Here is a 6000-nt window from a genome sequence, read left to right on the forward strand (position 1 = left end):
GAACGTGCAAATTCCACACAGACAGTGACCCGAGGCTGGGAGTGAACATGGGTCCCTGGCACTGTGAAGCAGCATAGTGAACAACTGTGCCACTGTGCTGCCTCAACTATCAGTGAAAACACCAGACCCAAACACTGGAGGCAGAGGCGGCTACCGGACATGACCACGCATGTGCTGATCAGAAGTTTTAACAAGTCATTATATGCTGTGGAAATGATTGTGTAACATAGCAGTATGAGGAAACCAACCAACTGCTCTAGCCTGTTTTGCCACTCAGTTGGATCATGACTATTCTGTATCTTAACTCCATCTATCTACCTTGGTTCCATACATTTGCCTACTCCCACCAAACAAAAATCTATCAATATCTGTTTTGAAATTTTCAAGTGACTCCCAGCATCAATCAGTTTTTGGTTTAGAAATTTTCAGATTTCCACTAGCTATTGTGCGATGAAGACATGAATAGGCATGTATCTGCAGTGTCGGGGCTGGGAGCTATTTGATTTTTACACATGACTGAACTGGCAAGCCTATACCTAAAGCATAGGGTGTGGCGACTTGCAATGATACCTACACTATTTAAGGAACCATAAAGAGAAGACAAACATTAAGTGATAAATGTGTTTCGAAATTTCAAATATGCAAATGTTTCTTGCAAGCTGACATCTTTTCCTTGTAGCATAGCTTAAGCTCCAGTTCCTAATCTTAGTTACAACTTTAGATGATGTGCTAAGCAGAAAAGTCACTTCACCACAGGAGTGGGAAGACTAATGGTCCAGTCACATGGATTTCTCTACAGTTACATCATGCTTCAGCATTATTTGAGTCTGGGAGCAGATTGCTTCTTTATGCTGTTCTATAAATTACTGCAGGGAAGAAACAGCAGGAATACAAATCTGTACAAGTAGATAAACCTAAAAAAATGAAATCACAAGGGAATCCAAATGAACCTTTTTGGATAGTAAGGATTAGCAACGTACATTTTGTACACGGAACAGATGTTACTCAACTGTATAAGTGCAGTGGGGAGCAGCATCGCATTCCCATCTGTCATACACACAGCTGAATTAATATTTCTAAAGCCTACCTGCAGAGAAAAGCTCTGTGGCCACTGCCAGGAATGCATCTGACACGATGCTTTCAGAACTGACCGAGATATTCAGCTGTTTTGCAATGTTCTTGTAGACGTTCGGTCTGATATACTCCAACTCGTCACCTGGAGACAGAACGAAACAAAATAAAAGAGAAATTCTGCTGTTTGGTGTATTGCTTTCTGATAAGGGGAATGATAGGGATATCTCAAATCACAATTGGGAAACTATCTGTTGGTGAAGATTTGTAACACTGCTGAGGGTCCATTCAAATTGAAGAGAGGAACAGTAAGTAACAGAATCTCTTGTGTGACTGTTACTTTATTGTTCAACATAGAAATCTTTCTTCAATCCAAAATTCTCCATTCCGGGCAATATCTCCATAAATCTCCTCGGTAGTGCCATCACATCTTTTATTACCGCGATCAAAATTACTACAGTTTTTCAAATGCAGTTCTAACTAGTATTTTATATAGTTCTCACAGAACCTACCTACTTTTATATTGTGTGTCATGACTGTAAACTTCTTCATCTTGTCCTGTACATTTAAGTCTAAATCACTCATAGATTGACCATGAAAACCAAAGGTGTCTTGGTTTCTTCACAACTTTGGATACATTTCATCCAAGTCTTATGATTTATTCACTTTCAAAGATGCTAAAACGCTTAATGTTTCCATTTTGTTTCCTCTGTTCAATCCTAGTCGTCTCCTTTAAAGACCTATCCAGCTTTTCATCCTTCATCACTGCTGCAATTGTTACTTTCATCAATATTGAGACATTTGCTGCTTTTGTATATCCGTCAAACCCCTCTATGGTTGGAAACCGAGAACCAGGAATGTAAAATTACAATTCCTGCCCTTTCAGTGTGTCACTTGTCTGTTTACTTCCATATTTCCAGCAGGTTCTAAGTGACCAATGTCTTTCCTTCCAGACCTCCGAACAAACACTTTCTATGCTATATATTGTGCCATGTAGTGGCTGGGGATCTATGCATAACCACAATTCTTCAGGGAAAATCTATTGGGGAATAAACTGTGACCAAATGGGCCACCTAAAATGGCGATTTACAGAGCACGCTGGAATAATTGGACAAGCAGTGAAACAGCAGACTGCAGCTTAAAAGACAGAGATAAACAGGCTGCAACTCAGACAACTGAATACACAGGAAATAGGCCATCCCAAAGACAATGGACACTTTCTGGTCAAACATACTTGTTTACTTTAACCCCTTATTTGGGAGGGAGGTATGTGACCTATGTACCTCCAGCACCTACAGGCATGGCCGTTGGGTACACACGGTAAGAAGTCTCACAACACCAGGTTAAAGTTCAACAAGTTTATTTGATAGTAAACCCACAAGCTTTTGGAACGCTGTTCCTTCATCAGGTCACTCACCTAACGAAGGAACAGCGTTTCCGAAAGCTTGTGGGTTTACTATCAAATAAACTTGTTGGACTTCAACCTGGTGTTGTGAGATTTCTTATTGTGTTTACCCCAGTCCAACGCCGGCATCTCCACATTGTTGGGTACACACCCAGAGATCAGTGTGGCAGCACCTGATTGGACTCTTATCAGTCAGGGTTATCAAGGCATTTGACAAAGTCCCTCATGGTAGGTTGGTTGAAAAGATTAAGGCTCATGGAATACAAGGCCAGGTATCTAGATGGGTTGAGAACTGGCTTGGTAAGAGGAGACAGAGAGTAGTAGTGGAAGGGTCCTTTTCTAGCTGGAGGTCTGTCACTAGCGGTGTGCTGCAGGGCTCAGTACTGGGACGTCTTCTTTTTGTAGTATATATGAATGACTTGGAAGAGAGAGTAAGTGGTGTGATCAGCAAATTTGCAGATGACACTACGTTGGCTGGACTGGCGGGCAGTGAGGAGCAGTGTCTGGCAATACAACGGGATATAGATAGGCTGGTAGACTGGGCAGATATATGGCAAATGGAGTTTAATCCTGATAAATGTGAGGTGATGCATTTTGGCCGAAATAATATAGGGGGGAGTTATATGATAAAGGGTAAACCTATAAAGAGTGTAGAAACACAGCTGGACCTGGGGGTGCAAGTGCACAAGTCTTTGAGGGTGGCAGTACAAGTGGAGAAGGTTGTGAAGAAAGCTTATGGTATGTTAGCCTTTATAGGAAGGGGTATAGAGTATAAGAGCTGGAGTCTAATGTTGCAGTTGTATAGAACGTTGGTGAGGCCGCATTTGGAGTACTGTGTCCAGTTCTGGTTGCCTTACTACTGGAAAGGCATGGAGACCCTGGAGAGAGTGCACAGGAGGTTTACCAGGATGTTGCCGAGTATGGAAGGACTGGGTTATGAGGAAAGATTGAGCAAATTGGGGCTGCTTTCCCTTGAAAGATGGTGACTGAGGGGAGATCTAATGGAGGTATATATGATTATGAAGGGAATAGATTAACAGTGGTAAGCTATTTCCTATGTTAGAAATGCACAGTACGAGGGGCCACGGGCTTAGGGTGAGGGGGGAGAGGTATAACACGGATATTAGAGGAAGGTTTTTCACACAGAGGGTAGTGGGGGTATGGAATGCTCTGCCAAGCAAGGTAGTGGAGGCAGGCACGCTGGAGTTGTTTAAGAGTTACTTAGACAGGCACATGAGTGGGTTGGAGATGGAAGGATATAGTAGATTGTTTTAAATAAGGTTCATTAGCATTGGGACGTCCCTGGTAATGTATAAGGATGTGGAACGATACTAATGTTTTTCACTTTTAATTCACAGGTTTTAAGTCGGTCCGCCTTGTTGTTCAACGAGGGGCATACATGCAATGGGTCGTACAGGGGCTGTTCTTGGATGTTCGAGAATAGCTTAGTTCTTCATGTCGCTAGTGAACGCTTAAACTGGACCAGATGCTGGGCAACACGACAGCTCAGTGACTATCACTGTTTGCTGTGCAGACACATGGATTTGGGCCAGTGTCAGTGGGAGTTTGCGCATTCTCCCCGTGCTTGCGTGGGTTTTCTCTGGGTGCTCCAGTTTCCTCCCACACCCCAAAGATGCGCTATTAGGCTGATTGGAGGTAATAAATTGTCCCTAAATTAGATTTCCCTCAATGTGGAATGCCATAAGCATAGATAAGGGTCATGGGTGGAGGGGGAACTGGTAATGTTAAAATGGCAGCGTGGGCTCGTTGGGCCGAAGGGCCTGTTTCCCGGGCTGTTTTTGTTCTTTGTTCTTTTTCTGTTCTTTGATTGATTGACAAGAATCGGGATTGACAGAACCAGAGTGCCTGACCAGACCAAAGGACCAGACTACGCAGAGGACCACTGAGACCAGTGCACACATAAAGGCCAATATCTGCTTGGGTACTTGCCAGTCACACAAAGTTAAGTCAAGGTCTTGCATTGGACTTGAACTCTCGTATGTCTGTAAAGATAACTTATTGGTGGTTGGGTGGGTGATTATTGATTGTGTGCCTTAAATAAATATTGATTCTACTCACAAGAAGTCTATTCACAGTTATTTGTCGACCGTCCAAAAATTAAAACAGACTGTGCGGCAGGCACAACCAAACCATTACAAAAACACTCCCATTCTTCACTAAAGATTATCCTTGGGCAACATGTGGAGCTCCAGCAAACTGACTGAGAATTATCTTTGACTAAAGGAGGAGGCACATGGGTTGTGAAGAAATAAGTTTAAATATGCTGTAACAGAACATAATAGATTTATTTTACTTTGTCCACTTATCACAGGTGAATCCTGATTTGGAAACATATTGGATCCATGTCCTTGCTGATGGCTGCAGGTTAGCTCTGCTATGGAAATATGGTGGTACATACCTGGATATTGAAGTTATCTCAATGAAGCCTTTGTCATTTGATGATTTTACTGTTTTGCGACAGGATTCCGATTTCAGTAATGATGTAATGGGATTTCATCTCAAACATCATCAGTTTTTGTTGGACAGCATGAAAGATTTTGTAGCCAACTATATTGGGCACATTTGGGGTCATCAAGGTCCTACACTGATAACCCGTGTAATAAAGCGATGGTGCAAGTTGAATAACACAGACCAATTCACGACAAAAGAATGCAATGGGATCTCTTTCTGGATCCCAAGGTGGTTCTATCCAATCCCTTATCAAAGCTAGGAACTTTACTCTGATCCCTGGAAAAAGGAGGATATAGAGAGCTTCTTCTCAGGTACATATGGAGGACATGTCTGGAACTATATCCAAAACATCCAAAATGGACTTCCAAAAAGGAGGTCCAATTTGGACAGAATCTGGAAGTTACAACTTGATGAGGCACGATAAACTCTCAGCACTTGAGAGCACAATTGGGTTCTGCTGTAAATGCTCCAAATCTGCACTGACATTGCATTGTCTTCCATGAGGAGCATTTCAAATTCCCAATAACACAGTGTTAGAGTTCTCTGTGATAACGTTCGTATGAATTATATCTTCGGCTGTCAGGCTTTAAGACATTATTTTGGGGTTCCAATTGTAATCATGTTATTTTGCACATTATTAATTTTACATGGGAAAATATGATAGATTCTAAAACTCGTAGCTAAAAGTAGAAAAAAATTTTAAATGCACATTCTGTTCAGTTTCTGAGTGCAAAGCTCATGCAAAAAGTGTGTAAATATGATAATTAATTATCAATGCAAATTGGGAAATAAACAAATGTTTGTGTATAATCACATTGAACACAAAATCAATTCATTGACAATGGTACCTCTTTTTCTTACGATTAGGATATTCTCCAAGATCCTGGTTGAGGCTCTTTAATCCAGGTTGAGAACACTTCAGCACGGGCATTCAGGCTCTAATCTTTGGGTAAGCACACTCTTCCAGCTAAAGGATGTGCCTGAAGTCCTTTGAAATGGCAGTGCTGCAGCCTCAGAGCTTTTCAAGCAGCAGTGTCTGTGCTCACTACTGC

General features: G+C 41.9%; 1 pseudogene; it reads left to right on the forward strand.

The window, feature by feature from the left end:
* The window catches only part of LOC145341194 (lactosylceramide 4-alpha-galactosyltransferase-like), a 51742-nt pseudogene extending 46370 nt beyond the window's left edge, over positions 1-5372 (forward strand).
* Positions 5373-6000: the final 628 nt, after the last annotated feature.

The sequence above is a fragment of the Carcharhinus amblyrhynchos genome, chromosome 3 (genome assembly GCF_965287045.1).
Source record: "Carcharhinus amblyrhynchos chromosome 3, sCarAmb.v2.hapA, whole genome shotgun sequence".
NCBI classification, from domain to species: domain Eukaryota; kingdom Metazoa; phylum Chordata; class Chondrichthyes; order Carcharhiniformes; family Carcharhinidae; genus Carcharhinus; species Carcharhinus amblyrhynchos.